Source organism: Sapajus apella, unplaced genomic scaffold, assembly GCF_009761245.1.
Source record: "Sapajus apella isolate SASKATOON/1434 unplaced genomic scaffold, GSC_monkey_1.0 scaffold38, whole genome shotgun sequence".
In the NCBI taxonomy this organism is placed as follows: Eukaryota; Metazoa; Chordata; class Mammalia; order Primates; family Cebidae; genus Sapajus; species Sapajus apella.
In genome coordinates, this window is record NW_022436978.1 from 9,164,112 (window position 1) to 9,186,496 (window position 22,385).

Sequence of the window (22,385 nt, forward strand, 5' to 3'; positions counted from 1 at the left end):
GTCCTACATCCCTCTTTTCCTTCCCCTATTCCCGTCCTGTGCCCCTGATGATCACTGTTTTATTCTCATCTCTGTATATTTCACTTTTTTTTTTTAAAGATTCTACATATAAGTGGATCAGGCAATATTTTTCTGTGTTTAGCCTGTTTCACTTACTGGCCTCCAAGTGTATCCATATTGTGGCAAATGGCAGGATCTTCTTCTCTTCTAAGGCTGAATCTTCATTGCATATACAGTGCCAACTTAGTGTCTATGGGGGATTGGCTCCAGTACCTCGGAAGAATACCAAACTCCTGACATAAATCTACATCACTTGTAATATCTAATACAATGCAAATTTTATATAGGTTGTTGTTTTTCAGCAGATTGTCTTCCTTTATATTGTGTCTTTTTTATGTTGCATGTTGCTTTTGTTATCAGCCTGATTTTTCGCTCATTATTTGATAGTTCTGCTGATGTTTTATTATTGAGCAGACATGTCTTCATTAAGAGTTTTTGGAAAACTCATCAAGTTCAACGAATACATTTTCTTCATAACCCATTTGGAATTATTTCTAATAAAATGATAAAATATGTAAAAAAAATTCCTTATCTATATTCCCATTTAGATAGGGAATAATAACAAGAAAAAAGTCTGCACATATCCAGTACAGATGCAGTATTTTTCTCAAATATTTTCCATCTGTGGTTAGTTGAATCCATAGATGTAGAATCCATGGAGGGCAGAGTGTGTATACCACCATTTCTTTCATCCATTTGTTGATGATAGACACTTAGGTTATTTCCATATCTTGGCTGTTGTGAATAATGTTACAAGGAATGTGGCATTCAGACGTGTTTACACGATGGTGACTTCATTTTATGGGGGATATGCCCAGAGGAGGGATTTCTGGGTCTTGTGGTAGTTCTATTCTTAATTTCTTTAGAAATCTCGATGCTGTTTTCGATAATGGCTACACCAATCCACATTTCCATCAATAGTGTAAAAGGGTTCTCTTTTCTTCACACCCTTGCCAACGTTTGCTATCTCTTAACTCTTTGGTAATAGCCATCCTCATAGGTGTGAGGTGATATCTCATTGTGGTTTTGATTTGCATTTCCCTGATTATTAATGATGCTGAGCACCTTTTTATATACCTGTTGGTCATTTTTCTGTCTTCTTTGGAGAAATGCCTATTCAAGTCCTCTGCCCATTTTTAAAATCAGGTTGTTGGTGTTTCTACTATTGAATTGTATGAGTTCTACTATTGAATTGTATGAGTTCTTTATAAACCTTAGATATTGATCCCTTATCAGATGTATGGTTTGCAAATATTTTTTCCCAATTCATAGGTTCCTACTTTATTTTCTGATTATTTCCTTTGTAGAGCAAAAGCATTAAATGCAGTGAAAACCAGAAGTGAATTTCTACATATTTTTGGGTTCAGTTTGCATTGGTTCAGAAGTTTCTATTAAATTAGGTGTTTTGGATGTGCATTAATTCTTCAACGCCTTCTGGGTATCATTTGGGACACTGCCATGTTATTACTGCACAGCCTGGTGAATCTGAAAACATTTTATATCAGTGGGATTTTTCCTATCCGATACTCCCACAGACGTGGGCTGTAACTCATACTAAATGAGCACATCTATAAAACAGAGAACTAATACCTACCTTGTGGGCATGTGGTGAAACTTAATTAGTTAATGCTTCTAAAGAACTTTCAAATCCGTGGATAAAATGTATTATTCAGTTGCTAAGAGCTATCATTGCTTATTATTTCCTCTAGTATTTCCCAGTGAGTGCTTTACCATTAGGGTATAATGGCAATAATTTTGGAACAAGCTTCATTTGAGTTTGTTTGCAGAGTACATGAAGCTACAGGTAACATTTTAATGAAATCTTTCACCCCTGCCCACAGAGTCATTAGGTACACAGACACTGCCTCTTTCTCTTAAAGCTTTACACAATTTAGTAGTATTTAAGTAACATCATTATTGCTATAAAAAGAATCAACAGAATAAATATTTTTTCCAACGAAGACCAAGTGATTTTGTAACATAACCCTTGTTTATAATTTTATTGATGCTAAGACTATGTCTAATGCAAGGAAGAACAATAAGTTTCATTCAATAATGTACTAATAGTTGTAATTGACCTTGTATGTTAGTCAACATTATAGTTTAGATAAGAGCCACTTAAGACAGGCCCTAGGTTACTCTTCTATTATTTATACACACACACACACACACACACAGACACACATACACACACACACATATACACACACACAAACACACACGCACGTAACTTTGGCAAGGTTTATGATTTTTAGATGTCATGCCATTTAATGCTCACTTGCAATAATGTGAAAGCCAGCCAGCATGTTATAAAATGAATAGGAAAAACACTGGGCCGGGCGCAGTGGCTCAAGCCTGTAATCCCAGCACTTTGGGAGGCTGAGGTGGGTGGATCACAAGGTCAAGAGATCGAGACCATCCTGGTCAATATGGTGAAACCCCGTCTCTACTAAAAATACAAAAAATTAGCTGGGCATGGTGGTGTGTGCCTATAATCCCAGCTACTGAGGAGGTTGAGGCAGGAGAATTGCCTGAACCCAGGAGGCGGAGGTTGCGGTGAGCCGAGATCGCGCCATTGCACTCCAGCCTGGGTAACTTGAGTGAAACTCCGTCTCAAAAAAAAAAAAAAAAAAGAAAAAACACTGGGCTGGAGGCAAGCCACCTCTTTAGAGACTCAGCTTTTTCCCTTCTTAGCAAGTTTCTTCTCTTTCTGCATTTCAGGCTTCTTGTTAAATTGGACTATTACACTTGATTTTCAAACTGTGCTTTTTGGAATTTAAGGCTTACAACAGATGCTTCAAAATTTCTACCAATAGTTAAGTACTTTCCAACAAATATTAAAGATTTATATGCCCAAGAACCCCCATTTATTATGTTTTCTTCTTATATGTATCGTTTCCTTTTACATTTTTACTGAAGATTTTTATTACTTAGGAAAAGAACTCTACTCTGTAACTCAAAAGATCCCTTCAAGCTCTGGCATCCCTATAACCTTTTCATCTCACAGGAAGTGAATCACCACACACACACGGAGATGCACAAGCACACACACAGATATTAGAAAGAATCTTTGAAGATTCCAATTATAGGCTTTGAGACAAGCTTAATTCTTGAGGCTTATGGATTATAGAAGCTCTACTAAATACATAAAATATTCATTAAATAAATTTATTTATTTATTGTAATGCTCCTGTAATGCTTGGCAAATCACCTGCCATAATTCTTCTCAGTGTTTTATTCCCTGCTAAGTATTTGTTGTGGCCAAATTTTTACTTTCAGGGTCTTTGGAATCATTTAGTCACATACAGGTGGCTCAAGTGGGAATGAGCTATAATATGCATGTGTAAGCCGGGAGTGGTTGCTCACACCTGTAATCCCAGCACTTTAGGAAGCCGAGGCAGATGGATCATGAGGTCAGGAGTTCAAGACCAGCCTGGCCAACATGGTGAAATCCCGTCTATACTAAAAATACAAAATTAGCTGGGTGTGGTGGCACACACCTGTAGTTCCAGCTTCTCGGGAGTCTGAGGCAGGAGAATCACTTGTACCTCAGATGTAGAGTTTGCAGTGAGCTGAGATCGAGCCACTGCACTCCAGCCTGGGCGACAGCGAGACTCAATCTCAAAAAAAAAAAAAATGCCTGCATATGTGCTTAGTGCCCTGTTGCCCTGTGAGTGACTTAAGGAACAGGGCAGAATGGAACTCAATAATTTGTCCTATGTTAGCACTTTCTATTTCACAAAGCAGAGGCTTTTAGAAGGCCAGTTCAAATGTCTGTTTCTCTCTCCGCTATAGAACTTCATAGTCCCAACCCATAGAAATCATTTCAGAAGCAAATGTTAAAAATTGGGCTTGCATCTTTCAATTGCCACACAAAATAAAATGGTAGGCGTGTGTGTGTGTGTGTGTGTGTGTGTGTGTATGTGTGTGCACACGCACGTGTTTTAAGGCAGAAATGCTGATTGTCAGTATAACCATGTTATCCTCTAGTAAACAAAATATTTTTTAAAAGTTAGTGCTCAGAAATGTATGTTGAATTATGTTGATGTAATAGCAGTTGATCTTGAGTCCATTATCTTGAAAAATGACACCATCCTTCACATTTTGTGTGACACATGAATTTGCCTATCTGAAAGCCAGACCTCTTGGGGTGTTGTAGTCATTGTCTGCCATTTTAAAAGATAAATTCACTGAGAGTTTGACGGGGGCATGTCTACATCTGCTATTATTAGTAGGTCTTAACCTTTGAGTTTTTGATATAATAAAGAGAATCCTTTGCCTGACATTTTCCACCATGCAATATCTGTACATCCAAAGGGTCTTAGAAAGGCAGGAGATGAAATGCAAAGCCTGCCGCTGAGGAGTGCAGCCTGTAGTCCCTGTTCTGCCACTGACTTGTTTGTGTACTTGGGCAAGTGCTAACCCCTAACTGCATCTCAGTTTCTTCAAATGTAAAATGTGGAGGTCGTGCAAGAAGATAGTTAACATCTTTATTAGCTCTGAAAACCCTGTTATCAGGCACATGGAAAACTGAAGCAGTTGGCTTTTATCTGTATTTATATAATGCCCAAAACAATAATTATTATGAGTATTTACCCTATGATGGAACACTGTGCTAAGAGCCTTTATTTTCATTAATACTTTTTATTATTTGTTTTTGAGACGGAGTTTCCCTTTTGTTGCCCAGGCTGGAGTGCAATGGGTCAATCTCAGCTCACTGCAACTTCTGCTACCCCTGGTTCAAGTGATTCTCCTGCCTCAGCTTCCTGAGTAGCTGGGATTACAGGTGCCCGCTACCTTGCCCACAATTTTTTTGTGTTTTTAGTAGAGATGGAGTTTCACCATGTCGGCCAGGCTGGTCTCAAACTCCAGACCTCAGGTGATCCACCCTCATCGGCCTCCCAAAGGGCTGGGATTACAGGTATGAGCCACTTTTAAACTTTAACATAACTTCCTAAAAATAAAGCTCTTAGCACAGAGCCTACGGCCCATTTAACAGAGAAGGAAAATGAAGCTGAGAGCAGGGATGTCTACCTTCTTTCTGAAAGGCACAGTTGGTAAGTGGCAGAGGTGAAATTTGAACCCAGGCAAACTGACTTTAGAGCCTCAGGGCAATGTCAATGCCATATTGCCTCCAGATGTTTGGGGTACCATGCTAATAACTGTCAGGGGCCACAGATATGACACAAATTTTGTCCTCCAAGAGCTTATGGTTATAATTTAAGCTGAAAGTAAATATGAGTGAAGGCACTGAAAGAAATGCCAGGCAGTCTGCACATTGGTGGCCAGAGGAGAGATACAGAAACACGGCTATTATGGGAGTCCTGAGAAGAGGGCAATAGAAACTTGGCATCACTGAAGTGTCATTATAAAAGCAGCCAAAAGCGTTGTCAGCATTCTGCAAGATTTCCATTGCCTTATCCAAAGAAATAGGAGCAGGAGAGAGATGCTATAAAAGGAAGAATAAAGGAAATAACTATTTATCATCTGTGTTTTCAGTCATCCCTCACTTGGCTGAGCTGACAGCCTATGATAATCAGGCTAAGGTGGTTTGTCAGGTAATTCTGTGCAGACCCATAGGTCTTTGGCTTCCTATCACCTCCCTTCTCCCACCTCCCTAATCAGAAGTAACGCTTTCTTCATTGCCTTTGCCCTTCTCCTCTCGCGGCCTTTCTTAATACGCTGTCCACACTGACTGTATCCTAGTTTCCATTTCTGCTTTGAATTTAGTATTACACAAGTATAGTGTTTTGGAATAGTCCCCGCTGATAACATCACCATTGCTCTCCCAAGTGCCTGAGTCATCAGGGATAAGTTCCCTGAAGTACCTCTGCTGACCAGTATGGCTAGGTCACCTCATGGCACAGACAGATTCAGCATGAGGCAGAGTAGCCAATAGTTATGACTCCTCCCCAAAGTCTGCACCAATTCTGACACATACACATGTACCCACACCCATTTTCAGGGGACTATCATATCCCTGATTCAAGAAGGAGAAAAGAAGTAAAGCTGTAGCCTGACGCCTTGGAAGAGATTTATGAAACCATTTGTTAAGAGTTGACTTGTGCAGATTTCAACATGATGGAATGGTGGTAGTTTATATTGGTTGTTGAAATTTGTGCAGAGAACTTCCTGCAGTGATGGAAATGTTCTCTGTCTGGGTTGTCTAACACAGTGGCCACATGTGGCATCTGAACCCATGAAATGTGGGACTTGAAGTAAAAACGAGGAAATAAATTTCAACTTTTATTTAATTCCAAACAAATTTAAATTTTAACAGCCACATTTGACTAGTAGCCACCACATAGAACAGGGTAGCTGTGGATCAAAGTATCCAAATATTCAGAACTGACAATCTAGGGGGATCTAGTGTACCAATGCTAATACTAGCGTGGTGTCTTCCTAGACATATGAGATACCTTATAAAGTTAGTTTCTATACATGACTGTATTTGAGCAGAAAGGTCTGAGTACATCAAGGATTTCTATTGTACAAATATTTATTGGAAGTACATATATGCCATTTATCCTCCAGGTCCTGTCTCAGTCTCAGAATCTTTCTCAGTGCAATGTTTCAGGTAGCTAGTGCCAATTGGTTGTATTCGTGAAGACAGAGACACCTGATTTCTATCTTTGAGGTGCTAGAGACAATATATATAGTGCACTTTGATATACACATCATCTATTAAGGCTTGATGACCAAATGATCTTTAAGATCTGATCATCAGATTGTATGATTCCATCAATTAAAAGAGAATCAGTTCTACATCTTATCCACACTTCTTTATAGACCCTCTGAAGAGAAACCACCTTTGTAGCAGTAAAAGATGCTAAAAGGATGGCCCTCTACTTCCAATACACTCCCTCCCCACACATAAAAAAGAAAAAAATGTACAGCAAGGTTTTTTTTTGTTTGTTTTTTGAGACGGAGTTTTGCTCTTGTTACCCAGGCTGGAGTGCAATGGCGTGACCTCGGCTCACCACAGCCTCCACCTCCTGGGTTCAAGCAATTCTCCTGCCTCAGCCTCCTGAGTAGCTGGGACTACAGGCGCACGCCACCATGCCCAGTTAATTTTTGTATTTTTAGTAGAGACGGGATTTCACCTTGTTGACCAGATGGTCTCGATCTCTTGACCTTGTGATCCACCCGCCTCAGCTTCCCAAAGTGCTGGGATTATAGGCTTGAGCCACCGCGCCCGGCCACAGCAAGGTTTTAAACTGTCTATTGGCTGAAGTGATATCAAATAACTGATTGTTTTCTTTGGTTTCTGGATTAATGTATGCACTGTGTCAGGCCAAGTCATAAGCATTACAAAAACTTACTAAGGTCACGGACTGTTAGGTGCTGGTATAGTACAAGGTTTAATGCCAAGTTATTAAGTATTGTAAAGTGACATAGCAAAACCAACAAAGCTTTACCAGGTTGTACTTAAGTCAAACAGTAATGCTGTGTGATAAATACAATACATGTGATAAATACTATATATATATATATATATATATATATATAAATTCTAGCATCTAAATGTACATGTGTATATGTAGGGATTTCAGTGATTTCCCAGTGATTTTTTTAAACACAATCAGGTTGGCCTAAACCAAGAGGAGTTATGAGTAAAGAGGTACATGAACAAAATTAAAACATTCTAAACACTAAAACAAAGGATAAGTGATTCTAAAATCATGTAAGAATGTCTTACAATTATTATGTGATTATAGTAATAGATCATAATATTTTAAAAATCATTCTCATCTCTATTATAAACTTATACTTAAAATCAGTTATTCTTTTTAAACCCTCACAATTCTTTTCTTCCTAAAAATATAAATTAATTTAGGTAATTAATTTTGAGTAATTTAAATTTCTATAAAGTCATTTAAATATATGAAGTAGTTAATTTGTCAGTGATTTATTGTACACCTTCTTGGAACAAAGCATACTGCAATATATACTCTTGAGAGATAGTAAGATATGGGGCTTCCTCTCTGAGACTTCAGTTTCTCCTTTTGGAATTAGGTGGGTGTGTATGTGTGTGCATATATGTATATATAGTCATCCCTCAGTATCCATGAGGACACCCTGCAGATACCAAAATCCACGGATGCTCAAATCCTTTATATAAAATGGTGTAGTATTTGCATATAGCCTATTCACATCCTCCTTGTATAATTTAAATCATGTCTAGGTTACTTACAATTTCTAATACAATGTAAATGCTATGTAGATATTTATTATACTGTATTGTTTTTTAAATTAGTTTTATTTTTATTGTATTACATTTTAATTTAATTTTTTGGATATTTTTGATCTGCAGTTGGTTGAATCCATGGATGTAGAACCCGTGAATATGAGGGTTGAGTGGATGTATGTGTATATACACATGTGTATATAAATATACATGTGTAGGCATCATGTATATACAGACAGAAAAAGGAGAGAAAACAGAAAAAGGAAAAAGGAAGAAAAAATAAAGTATGATAAAAATTATATTTTGCTTTGTAGCCTTTGAAACAGAGACAGTGCTATGGTAATTGAGGAGCTAGATTTATATCTGCACTGAGCCTTTAGGAATGAATTTAGATTTAAATGGATTTTGAGCATGCAGATATGAACTGAGGGGACAGGGATTTCAGGAGAAGCAACAAGGATACACAGTTATAAAAAGGTAAAGGAGATGAAGGCACCTACCTAATTCACCTTGGTTAAACATAAAGGTGCGTGAAATGTTGTTGAGGTGTGAGAGAGGTTATTGAAAATGATGTCCAGGTGTCCAGTTCGGGTATCGTGAGTATGAAGCCCTGAACTTCCAGCTGTTGGCTGAAAAGAGTTGAGGTTCTATATAGGACAGTCACAGATAGCTAATTCTGTGCTGATTATTGTAAATTGAAAGAAGCTGAATGAAGCAGGGGCTTTCGCAAGGTGACATGGAATGACTCCAGGACTGCAGCAGCACATCCTAACTTGTCTGACCTGGGCAGCATAATCTAATAGAAAAATGGAGTGAATTGGATAAGGGTTTAATATACTTTTGTTTTGGTCTTGGCTCCACATTCTATTACTTGTGTGATTTGGGGAATCTTAACTCTTTCTTAGTGATGAATTGTGTTTTCCCAAATTAACATCTGCCAAGAACCTAAGGATGTGATCTTATTTGGAAATCGGATCTTAAATTAAGATGAAGCCACACTATCTTAGAGGGGGCCCCAAATCCAATGACTGATATCCTCATAAGAAGAGGAGAAGCTGGTGCGATGGCTCACACCTGTAATCCCAGCACTTGGGAGGCTGAGGCGAGCAGATCACTTGAGGTCAGTAGTTCAAAACCAGCCTGGCCAACTTGGCAAAACCTCATCTCCACTAAAAATACAAAAATTAGCTGGGCTTGGTGGTGTGCACCTGTAATCTCAGCTATTCGGGAGGCTGAGGCATGAGAATTGGTTGAACTCAGGAGGTGGAGTTTGCAGTGAGCCAAGATCGTGTCACTGCACTCCAGCCTGGGCAACAGAGGAAGACCCTGACTCAAAAAAAAAAAAAAAAAAAAAAAAAAAGAAGAAGAAGAAGAAGAAGAGAGAGCACACAGAGATAAAAATGCCAAAGTGAGGATGAAAGCAGAGACTGAACTGATTCATCTATAAGCCAAGAACACCAAGTATTGCCTGCAACCACCAGAAGTTAGGAGAGAGGCATGGAATAGATTCCCCTTTGGAGCCTCTAGAAGGAACCACCCCTGCAGCATGTTGATTTCAGACTTCTGGCTTCTATAACTATGAGAGAGAATACATTTCTGTTGTTTTAGGGGCCCAATTTGTGCTACTTTGTTATGACAACCGTAGGAAACAAATATACCTTCAAACCTTAATTTACTTTATTGTAAAATAGGGATGATGATTCTTACCTCAGAGTTTTGATGAGAATTAAATGAACCGGAATCAAATTAAGAATATATTTGTCAAATTTAAAGTGCTCTACAAATATCTGCAAGTTTAAAACTCCATTTTCTAGTGTTGGGAAATATATCTAACAGTTACTAAGCATTAATTATGCACCAATTGAAGCATTAAGCACATTATGCCTGCTCTCTTGCAATATTTAGTTGTCATTTTACCTGCTTGGCATTTGAAACTTCATGTCAACCAAATTTTGTTAAGTGTTTACTTGCTAGGGTAAAAAGTGAGTGCACTGGTCAAAGTAAAATGATGAATGCATTGTTACTTTCTGGTGGTGTTTTTCTTTTAGTCAAACTCATTTCTTTTTCTCTACAGTTAAGCAAACTGCTATGGTTCAATAAGTATAATATGTACATTAAGTTAAAATAAAAATTTCAGTGGGTGTTGAATTCCATGCTCTGGTTTTCAATTACTACTCACCCTCTCTTAGGAAAGTCACACTTCTCATCTGCTCTGGATTAGATGGGGGGAAGGAGCTCCATGTACCACATAGTAAGTGTAATTTGGAATTCCAGGAGAAAATGTATGTGTAAAGCTATTGATTTCAGACTCCTGACTTCTATAACTATGAGAGAGAACACGTTTCTTTTTTTAAGATGCCCAATTTGTGCTACTTTGTTATGACAATACTAGGAAACAAATAACTTATATTTGTTTGTTATTATTTATAACAAATAAACAAAAAACCCAGAACTATTTAGCTCAGTTCATTTTAAGATGATTTGGTAAGTAATGGCTACTTTGTTTGCTTTGCTCTCCTGAGAGAACTTCGAGTTCTGTTCTTTTGTAACACAGAACCTGAAATGGAGCAGTTCAGTGATTTGCCAAATGAGTAAAAGGAGTCGATGCTGCTGCTGGAGCTGGACTCCTGGATTTCAGGACTCTACTCAATAATGAGCTTCCTCCACTAGCATGTGAACCCACAAACTATTCCTGACCATGCTTTAAATGTGGGCAGCATTTAAATAGTTTGTGGGCAGCACCCACAAACTATTCCTGACCATGCTTTAAATGTCCAAGGAGTTTTTCTAGGCTTATATTCTATCATGTATTGAAAAACCCTTTGCTCTCTCTTTAGCCTTGCAGCTTCCATTCCACCGCCTTATATGCAGAAATACAAAGATAAATATAATGGGATATGCCCCCTGCCTTCAATGTGTCATATCTAATGGTGAATAGAGGAAGCTAATGCACAGTGTGTGAAGTGGCTTGCCATTTTTCAGAACTCAAGTTTAACTAGACAATGCCACTTACTTTCAGCAAGAATGTGGATGAAGTATGTGGACTGAAACATCCTGGTGCTAAACTTGCCCACTGGTGTGGTACAAGGGGTAAGGAAAATTATCCAGGTATGGGTGCAACTGAGGGCTCAAGCTGGTGAGCAAATGACGTTAGCAAGATTTTCAGTTATAGTTAAACAGTTGCTGTGGGAAGCCAGAGTGTTACACGGGATAAAGTGGCATTATGTTCCAATAGTTGGACTAGATGTAGTGATGGATGCTAGAAGGGTGGGAGGACATGGTAGTCTCAAATTATCTAGACACTGGCATCAGAGCAGTAGGACCTAGGGACTAGCCTGAAGTTTAGGAATAGGATTCTTCTCTATGAAAGGGGAACTGAAAGGCAAATTTGGGTCAGCACGTAGATGGAAGATAAGAACAAAAGCTAGAAAAAGTGGCAGTGGCTCAGGAACTGAAGAAAGAGATAAGGAATAATCTGCTGGCAAGAAGGACTTGATACCTATGAATTCCAGAATATGGAACTGGAGACAGTTTAGTAAATTGTGTCATGAGACAAAATTTGGGGGGGAAGCCAGAATTAGAAATGCCTGCAGACGTAAAACATAGCTTTAGCCTCAGCTGTTGCGGGGAAGAAGAGTGAAGAAGTTTGGAACCATGCTAGGACATAATATAGTTCATTTGAGAAAAAGAAAAGTGAATTTTTTGATAGCAACAATATGTCACAAAGGGTTAAGAGCACAGGACGTGTGAAAGAGTTCTAGTTCAGCCTTTGTTAGTTATCAGGTGCATGACCTTGGGGTGATTTTTTTTTAGCCCTGATTTCTGTATCTATAAAATGAAAGTGTTCTTAAGTTAGTGGTTCCCAAATGATAGGCCATGGGCTGTGTGTTGGCTGTTCTCGCATTGCTATAAAGAAATACCTGAGACTGGTATTTATACCAGTCTCACTGGGAGACTTGGCTCACTGCAACCTCCACCTCCTGAGTTCAACCAATTCTCATGCCTCAGCCTCCCAAGTAGCTGAGATTACAGGTGCACACCATCAAGCCCAGCTAATTTTTGTATATTTAGTAGAGAGACTGGGTAATTTATAAAGAAAAGAGATTTAATCAGCTCACAGTTTCTAAAGGCTGTACAGGCAGCACGATGCTGGCATCTGCTTAGCTTGGGAGGCCCCAGGAAACTTACAATGATGGCAGAAGGCAAAGAGAGAGCAGGCACATCACGTGGCCAGAGCAGGAGCAAGAGAGGGAGTGCAGGGAGGCACCCCACACAAGTAACCAGATTTCTAGAGAACCCACTCACTATCACGAGGACGGCACCAAGGGGATGGTGTGAAACCATTCATGAGAAATCCACCCATGATCCAATCACCTCCCACCAGGCCCCACCTCTGATACTGAGAATCATAATTCAACAAGTGATTTGGGCTGGAACACATCCAGACTATCTTAGGCTGGCACTAAGTTGCTAGCTAGTAAGGATCACTTAGGGAGCATGTTAAAAATCCATGTTCTTGTGTTCTACCCTCACAGATAGTGCTTGAAATAGTCAGGGGTAGATCCCAGAAATCTATGCTTTGAACAGGAACTCCATGCGGTTCAGAGGTAGGAATGTAGATGAGACTACGTTAGCCTAGAGACTGTGAAGTCTCTGCAACATTCTGTTTTTATCATTTTCTCTTCTCATCATTTGCCTTTGTACTTTGTTGTGTTCATGAATTGGGATGATGCTCAAAGATCCAATAAAGAAGTTTATTGGCACACTCTTTCTAGCAGATACTTGATGTTCTGGGAGCCAACTGATGCAGGGAAGTTAGTTTTTACTGCTGTCTCAGCCTCAGCAGTACAAACAACCAAAAATCTAATCTAGAATCTGTTTTCATCTGACTTCTGAGCCCATTTTTGCAGATGCAGAAGTTTGCATTCTTGAGATCACTGGTTTCCTTTTTCTATTATATGAGGCTTTTCTGAAGTCTGACTAGTAATATCTCCCCAGCATGTTAAACTCTTTAGAGAAAAAGTTTTCATAAATAAATATTGGATGCAGTCATGCTTGTGATTAAGTGATTTCTACAGTCATGCAGGACAAGGGAAAAACTTTCTGGAGTTTATCTTAGATCAAGTAAATCAACTTTCTGTGCTCAGTGGGTTACTTTTGGGGGAAATAATATGCTCTAGCGTCCACGTGTTACCTTGTTCTCCAGAAATAGCATTTTCTACTCATTAAGCAAATTAATTATTTTTATGTTAGAAGATAAATAATTTGTAGATTCTTCCTGTATTTGAAACCTCATAATCAGTCATGATAATCTGTTTTATCTTATATTCCTATAAAGTTAAAATTGAAAAGATTATTAGAAACTTTGTAGTTTATAGAAAACATGTTCCAGAGAGAAGAAATGGTTTGCTCAAGATCACACAGTAAATTGATGGCAAAAACAGTCTCAGCCTCTGGTTCTTAATTCTACATTCAGTGGCCAATAAAAATAATAAGAATATTCTCCACACCTATATTAGTCAGGGTTCTCCAGAGAAACACAACCAATAGGATTGTATATGTGTATGTATATATGTATTAATACATATGTTGAAAGTAATGGTAAAAACCACAATTACTTTTGCATCAACATGTATACACACACACATATACATATGTTGGTGCAAATATATATTTATATATGTATATACACGAAACTTTTGTCGGAATGAAAAATTGTATATATACGAAATATTATATATGTATATATGTGTGTGTGTATGTGTATATATAAATGTATATGTTTATATATACGTATATATGTACACCTTTGGTTGGAATGAAAAATTGTATAGCTCCTCTGGAAAAATAGTTTGGCAATTTTTATTTACGTTGCGCTCTTGAGTTTTATTCCAGAAACATGAAAAATATGTTCCCACAGGAACCTATATATGATTGTTCATAGCAGCTTTATCTAAAATAGCTCCAAACTAGAAACAGCCTAAATATCCTTAAATAGGTGAATGGTTTAACAAACTGTGTTATATTTATACATGAAATAGTACTCAACAATAAAAAGCAACAAACTATTGGTATCTAACGGCATGGATGAATCTCCAGTGAAAAAAGTCAGTCAGGAAAGGTTATCTATTGTATAATTACGTTCATATAACATTTTTTACATGACACAATTTTAGAAGTGGAAAACAGAGTAGTGGTTTCCAGAGGTTAGAGATGGGTTGGTAGGGTGGGCAAGGAAAGGGGAGTGTGCTTATAAAAGGACAACATGAAAGGTACTTGAGACAAAACTCATTTTGATTGTGGTGGCCTTCACATGAACATCTACATATGATAAAATTGTATATAACTAAACACACACACACACACAACACACACACACAAACACACACAGTACAAGTCAAACGGGGGATGTCTGTGAATTATATAAATGTTAATATCTTGGTAGTAAGGCTAATAGTTTTGCATAATGTTTTCATTGGGGGAACTATGTAAAGTGTATATAGATTCTCTCTGGATTATTTCTTACAGTTGCATGGGAACCTACAATTATCTCATAAAAATTTCAAATAAATGATATCCCTACTAATAAGCAAGTTAGAAAACTGTTAGTATTTTTCGCATGCCTCTAAAGGATATTTTTATGCTTCTGTTGTTGGCAAGGACAGAGGAAAATAGACACTTCTACACTGTACTGATGGGAGTAGAAATTGCTGTACTTCAAAAAATAATTTGATATATTGAATTCATTTGGCATAATAATTTCACACCTGTGAAATTGTCCTAGGAAAATAATTGGAAAGATGAATAAAATTTACATATAAGTATTTTTATTATAGCACATAGTATATTGTATTATGATAGCAATAAAAATAAAAATAACCTACATAATATAGTATTTTACATGTTTTATTAAAATTATATTTTCCAACAATATTTGTTAATTGGAGAAATGCCCCTGAGATTATGTCAAGTACAAAATATAAGATAAAATGTTATTTATTATATTACAAACAGCATATCAAAATAGATCACATGACTCCTATGCTTACTAGCTGTGTGATCTTTGGTGAATTGCTAAACCTCTTTATGGACTTCTTATCTGTACAATAGGGATGTAATAGGAATCACTCATTTTATTTTTTAATTAAATGATTAAAGTGCTTCTAAGCATATCCTAGCACATAGATTTTTAAGCTGATTTTAAATAGTAGTTGTATTTTGTTAGTAGTAATACTTCTAATATTTGCATTCTTCTGTATTTTAAAAATCTTTAACAATGAGCATAGGCATGTGATACTTCTTGTTTAAAAATAATTACTACAGGCCAGGCCTAGTGCCTGTAATCCCACCACTTTGGGAGGCTGAGGTGAGAGGATTGCTTTAGGCCAGGCATTCGACATCAGCTTGGGCAACATAGCTAGACATCATCTCTACCAAATTTTTTTTAAAAAACTAACTAGACATGGTGGATCACACGTAGCTACTGGGGTGGCTGAGGTGGGAGGATTGATTGAGCCCAGGAGTTGGAGGCTGCAGTAAGCTATAATATCACCATTGCATTTCAGCCTGGGTGACACAGCAAGGCCCGTTCTCAAATAAATAAATAGGCAAGTAAATACAATGTTTAATTTATACTTCTTACTCTAATCATGACTAATTTCTGTCAATACTTAATTTGTATCCAAAATGCCTATAGTTAATTCATTTCTGAGGGAAAAAGACGTGCAAATTTCTACCCAACTGAAATTTTCCTTATAGATTCTCTTGGAGAGTGACAGTCTTTGAATGGAGTATTTAAATTTTGATTTTAACTATGCCCAAATTTAGGGCATATACTTAAGGCATATGATTTGATCCTGAAGAACAGAAAAAAGTGTTGAAAATATTTACTGTTAATTTTGATAGTAGATAATTAATTGACTGCCTGGAAAATTAATCACTGATGAGACCATGAAGTAAATAACATATGCTAGTTATTTCAAAAGATTCAGATGATATATTGGTGATTGGAATTGAGAACTCAAACCACTTGCTGGGTCAGGTTGTGAAGCATTTAATCATTTAATTATTCTTGATGAACATTTAGTTTGTCTTAAATATGACAGTCATTATAGCAACCATCGGAAAATTTTGTAGACTTTATGCATTGCAGCACTGTCAGAAACAAGAGCAATCTGGGGAAATAAGAAGCTACAGAATGCGGGTCAAAAGGGACTAATTTATCCAGTATCGTCTACTTACCTAATTATACCCACCAAGCTAGCTATCAATTTATTTTTAACCCTTTACTCCTAACCCTGGGATCTTGTAAAAAATTGCAATTCATGATATTAGGTTTTTAAAGTTAAGAAACATAACATCTAACAACTGTTCTGACCATTATTTGTTTCCATTTTCATTTGATCATGCCATTTTCCTTTTTAATATGCTTTGTGTTTTTCTTTTCAATATTTTATGATCTAAATAGTCCTTGGGATAATGTAGACACCTGGTAACAAAGTACTTGCAAAACTATAACTTTTTGAAAAAAGGTTATTTTCTGAAAATAGAGATTTTTTCTTTATGTATTTACTCAGTCCTTAAGAAAAAACCTAGAATCTGTATTGCTTTCTAAAAATCATTAGTGTTTGACATTAATGTTTCTTGTTTAACTTTTAAAAAGACTGGGACAGCATGAACTTACTAGGTTCTTGTTTTTAAATTTTTAATATAGAAAAATTATTTTAAAACAGAAAACATTCACGTGGCTTATTTTTATTTTTTGGACACAGTCTCTCTCTGTCACCCAGGCTGGAGTGCAGTGACATGATCTTGGTTCACTGTAGCCTCCACCACCTGGGTGCAAGTACTCCTCCTGCCTCAGACTTCTGAGTAGCTGGGACTACAGGTGCCCACCACCACATCCAGCTATTTTTTGTATTTTTAATAGAGACAGAGTTTTACCATGTTGGCCAGAATGGTCTCGATCTCCTGACCTCATGATCCACCCACCTTAGCTTCCCAAAATGCTGGGATTACAGGCGTGAGCCACCGTACCCAGCCTCAAGTGGCTCATAAGGTGGAAATATGCTCAATCTCAATCTTAATCAGAAAAAAGAAAACTAAAAATTAAACATTAATATACCATTTTAAATCCTCTAATTTTCAAAGATGAGAAAGTTTTATAACACCCTCTACTGATTTGACTGCAAGGGGAATAGACACTGTTAATACAAGTGTGAGAATTGATACAATATTTATCAAGGACAATTTGACAATCACTGTCAAAATTACAGATATACATATTTTGATCCAGCGATTGTACTTCCAGGAATTTATCTCAGATATCCTGGGACATGTGAAAGATGATTATGTGAAGTAATACACCATAGAATCATCTGTAAAAGCAAAAGATTAGACACAACCTAAGCAGCAACTAACTAAATAAATGATGGCACATCTATAAAATGCAATCCTATGTATTTGAAATATAACAAAGCTTTTAATTTGCTATGTGGAGTATTTCCCAAGCTATCCTGTTAAGTAGACAGAGCAAAGGTACAGGACCATGATAACAGTCTGTAGCCTATTTGCTTCTTATTAATATTTTCATGAAGTATCTCTGGAAGAATACATTAACACATGACAAAATTGTTTCTCCATGGAAGGTTACTGTTAGATGACAAATCGTTGATAGAGACTTTTAAAATATCTGGTCTCTTATACCTTTTGGTTATTAAACTGTGTGATTATGCTACCTAATGGAAAAATAAATTAATTTTATAATCAATGCATACACATATAACATAGAGTAAATGGAAATGTTTAAAAGCAACTTTTCTTGCTGGGAAGCTAATTTTTTCTTAATATGGTCCTTCAACAAGAAAGATGCTATATAATTATTTTATAATAATAATGAGAAATGATTTTTTAAATTTAAAGAGAATAATAAAGTTTGCAGCATTGAAGTCAATTTATTACTTGTTTGTATTATTCACATGAGAAAAAATATATAAATGAAGACCTAAATAAGTGAATCACTTTCCCCCTTCTCCTTCCACCTCACCTTCTTCTTGTCTAATTTATCTGTAGTATTGGCTCGTATTGGAAAGATTTTCAAAATATATTCACAAAATATGGATACATGCATGACAATCATAAATTAATATTTAGATATTCATCTAAAATATGTTTTTTCCATGTTCATATAAATAGAAACAGACCAAACTGCATTTCTGCACATACCAGCCTTATTTTAATAGGATTTGTATTCATTTTTCATTTAGTTTCATTTGGGATTTTTTTAACTAAGAGATTGTTCCGCGTTTGCTACTGGGTTGTATGCCCTATATATATTTCTATGGAAAGTATTAGCACATATCACTAATTTTTGCTATTATAACTCTAGAGAAAATATGGAAAAAGGGAACTTAAACCACTGATCCTCATAATGTCGTCTCAATCTAGTTCAAGATATAGTGTGTTTTCACATTTAATTAACCTTCTGCCTAATCCTGTGATAACCTAGTCTTAAAATTTATTATAAACTCAAGCATGTTTTTGGAGGCTCCATAAACTAATTACTTTTTCAACCATGCCATTTGGGTAACTAGTCAGGATTGCTTCTGAAGCTCCTGGAAGGGGCTGTCAAGGAAGGGCTCAGATCTGATGCACCATGAAAAACTCCAACAGGTAATGATAGCAGAGAGAGAGGTGAAATTGGTGAAGTTATTGGACTGCCCTGGTCTCTGGCTACTTTCTTACAGCCTCCCCTCCTTCTGCTGAATCTGCACTAGAGTGACTCATTTATGTTCTTTACACCTAAGGAGGACAGAATTCTACTCTAGGCAAACGTATGAAAGAACCTAATGAAACTCTGGCTTCCTTCATTAATACAGCCTTGCTCTTTCTACAAAACACTAATACATCTGGATAAAAAACAGAATACAAAACAAAGTAAACACCAGGCACTATGTACAAAACAAACAAGCAATAACAATTTTTAGAGCATAATATTTAGAGGAATTGTGAAGAAATTCAGTTGACCTTGGGGCACCACATCCAAATCAGTATTAGTAGCACTTTACACTGGTACTCAGCTACCAAGTACCAGAACAGGTAATGTTAGCAAACATTTTAATTCCTGGTTCAGAAATTTGATCCAGAGCTGTTAACAAAAAGCATATTTGGCTTGTTTAAATTGTTTATTTTCTTTTGTCTGATCAGAAAAAGGATACCTCCCTCTGTGCTCTTGTAGTCCATGTGGTACTTGCTTCACTTTGGACTTGTTACTAGCTGTTTTCTTGTCTTCTCTGTTCACTAGAACATGAACAAACTGAGGATGAAGACTATGTTATTTCTAACTTTATCTACCAGAGCCTCTACCAGCAGACCTGGCTTAGAGCTGTTACATGGTTAAGGTTTATTTGATTGAATTGAATAATGAGTGACACTTTGATTATTCAAATGTAAACAGAGGGGTAAGGAAGGGAGATATGTCAGGTTTGAAATTGAAATTGGTTGTATTTCTAATATATTAAGTGTTTGCTGCAAATGTCATATTCCAGAAAGATTGTTTGGTGGTCCCTGGGTCTGGGCGAAAAGATGCTACTGACTTGCTCTCCTTGGTTGGCCAGGAAGGCCACCCTAAGAAAACAACAAAACCTTGATTTGTTTAGCCACACTGTGTGTGCGTGTGTGTGTCTGTAAGTGTGTGTGCATTTGGGTCCTCATCTGATGGAGTAAAGTGACACCTCTGTTTATTTGTGGGTATGAGGTGTTTTACAGTTTATGAAGTGCATCTATGCTTCTCCATGATCATATTTGAGGTTAAAACAATACGAGAATACTTTGTCTAGTTTCTAATTATGTAAACTAAGCTTCAGAACAGTTAAGTGATTTGCCTAAGTTCTCCTAGTTAGTAAATGTTGGAAACAAGACTGCGGTAAACCTGAATTACGTGGGGACCTGCGCTGAACTCCACATTGACTCCCACTGATTGGTGGTCCCTGCTCCCTCCTTTTCCTAGTCACTGTTTGCATGAGAGACTGTTGTATGTCTTGGGTGTTTTAGAGTAGTGTGAAGATTAGAAACATCTGACCCAAGGATTGGACTCCCTAGTTTAGTGGTTTCTGCTCAGGGCATTCTACCAATGACTTACCTACTGTCTCATCGGTTAGGTGATAACTCTAAAGAATGGCTCCAGGGGAGGTGGAAAGGAGCACTCCTCCATGACTCCATTCCAGCATGTCTCTTTGTTTCCCTTTGGACTGCTCCACAGCCTTCCTGTCTCTTGGTTACTACATTTTGCTTGATACCCTTGGGCTGAAAGAGGGCATGCTGTGGAAATGATTACATCTACACGCCAGTTGGCACAGAGAAGCCATGCTGTGTGTATTTATTTGTGCCCATGCCATTTGACAACAGTAAAATTTAGTACTTGGCTTGCATTTATAAAGAAATTGGAAAAGAGGCCTTTTCCTCAGTCGGCTACTCACCAACAACTGTAAAGATCTGAGTTCTCAATCCTGGCTGGCTGCAACTGTCTTCATATACACCTGGCAATATTTGGCTTCTCGTCACAGGATAAATATTTGGGATAGAAGATATGTATGTACCCATCTCCGTTATTGACCCCAAAGTACTTGCATCATGTCACTTCCATTAGTGGCACTGGAGCACAGTACCAAGCATCTTGTCAATCTTTCCAGATTTCTTGAGGTCCCTTCTAGTTCTGAGAGCTACAGTTCTTACGGCTGAGGCAGGAGGGTGTGTGTGTGTGTGTTGCTTTTTTTTTTGTATTTTGCCTAAGATCTTGCCTAAAACCTAATTTAACCCTGCTACTCCCCTACATAAAATAAAAGACACAATTTTCTCCTCAATAAGAATATCTACTTTGTGACAGGCACTATGCTTCACAAGTTATCTACATTATCTCTACTCTAAAATAGCCCTGCAGAGAGGAAGCTGTTATTCCCAATATACTATGAGGAAAGTGAGGGACTCCATATTTTCTCTAAGATCACAGCGGCAGAACTTGAATTCCAAATGGTTCTTGTCAGGCTTCAGAGCCCATGCTTTTACTGGTATGCATTATTGCATAGCTGAACTAAACAGAAACTTAGTTTTACAAACGGTAACAATTAATTTTACACAGTAACTTTTACCCAACCTGCTACCTAAAGGTAAAAATTTTGGACAGGAAAAAAATATTACATAAGAAAAAAAATTCTTTCTTCAAATAATTTCTTTGAGGAAATACATTTCTCTAAAAAATTTTTGAGGAAAGAAATTTTTTATGAAAATTAACAATTTAGATGCAGGCAGGGAAAAGTGCACATATCATATCATTTTGTGGATGGGTGAAAACAAAAGCAATGGTTTTTAATGTATTTTAAATCAACAATGGATTGCCTGAAGAGAATGCAAGGTTTAGGGGAGGAGACGTTTGAAATTTTCAAGTCATATAGGATCATATGCCCTTAGTTTACCTGACTAAAAGTATATAAGTAGTATGTTAGAGTCAGATGATGCTGGGAGTTAATTCCACAACTTTACAGATGGAGGCTTATGACTTGGGGTTCATAGGGGTATATACATAGACGTAGAACCTGAGCTTCCTGAACTTGAGCCCAGGTCTCTTTCGTGGGCTGCCATGATATACTTTGGTAGGGAAATAGACATCTCAGCTCTTCTATCTTGCCTCAAAAATGAATCCAGAGCTCACTGCATTGATGTGGGGGCTCAAAGCTGGGTATATGGCAATTCAGACATTTGAGCTTAAAAATATATCTGGGGACAATTCCGAAACCAAATAGACCTCATAAATAAAATAAGAGTGATTCTTACAGACTAATGTTCTTAGTGAATGATAAAGCCAGGGAGGACACAGCACATTAGGTTTCAGAATGTAAAAGCTAAATAATGTGGGCCTGATCAGCAGCTTGCCAGGCAAGGAGCCTGGGCAGCAGGTTGGTGGCATGCTGGCTAGCTTAGACAGGGTGGCATTTTTCCTACCGTATAGTTTTTATGCAGAGCACACTCCAAGCAAATGATTCTCAGCAGGGAAGGATGCAGATTTTTTTCTAGTGTATTATAGCCACTGGGGTAGATGAAATATGGGCCCTGGAAGCCTTCTTGGCAAACTCTCCAATTACTG

At 37.3% G+C, this 22,385-nt stretch overlaps 1 protein-coding gene and 1 long non-coding RNA gene across 2 annotated transcripts in view; both read left to right on the plus strand.

Annotated features, from left to right (window-relative positions):
- Positions 1-22,385, plus strand: part of FGF12 (fibroblast growth factor 12) — a 581,066-nt gene that overhangs the window by 83,960 nt on the left and 474,721 nt on the right. The gene's annotated exons all lie outside the window — the stretch shown is intronic.
- On the plus strand, positions 4,921-7,690 carry LOC116565005. The gene is made up of 2 exons (XR_004275201.1): positions 4,921-6,960; positions 7,270-7,690. It is a non-coding gene; the product is annotated as an uncharacterized LOC116565005 (long non-coding RNA).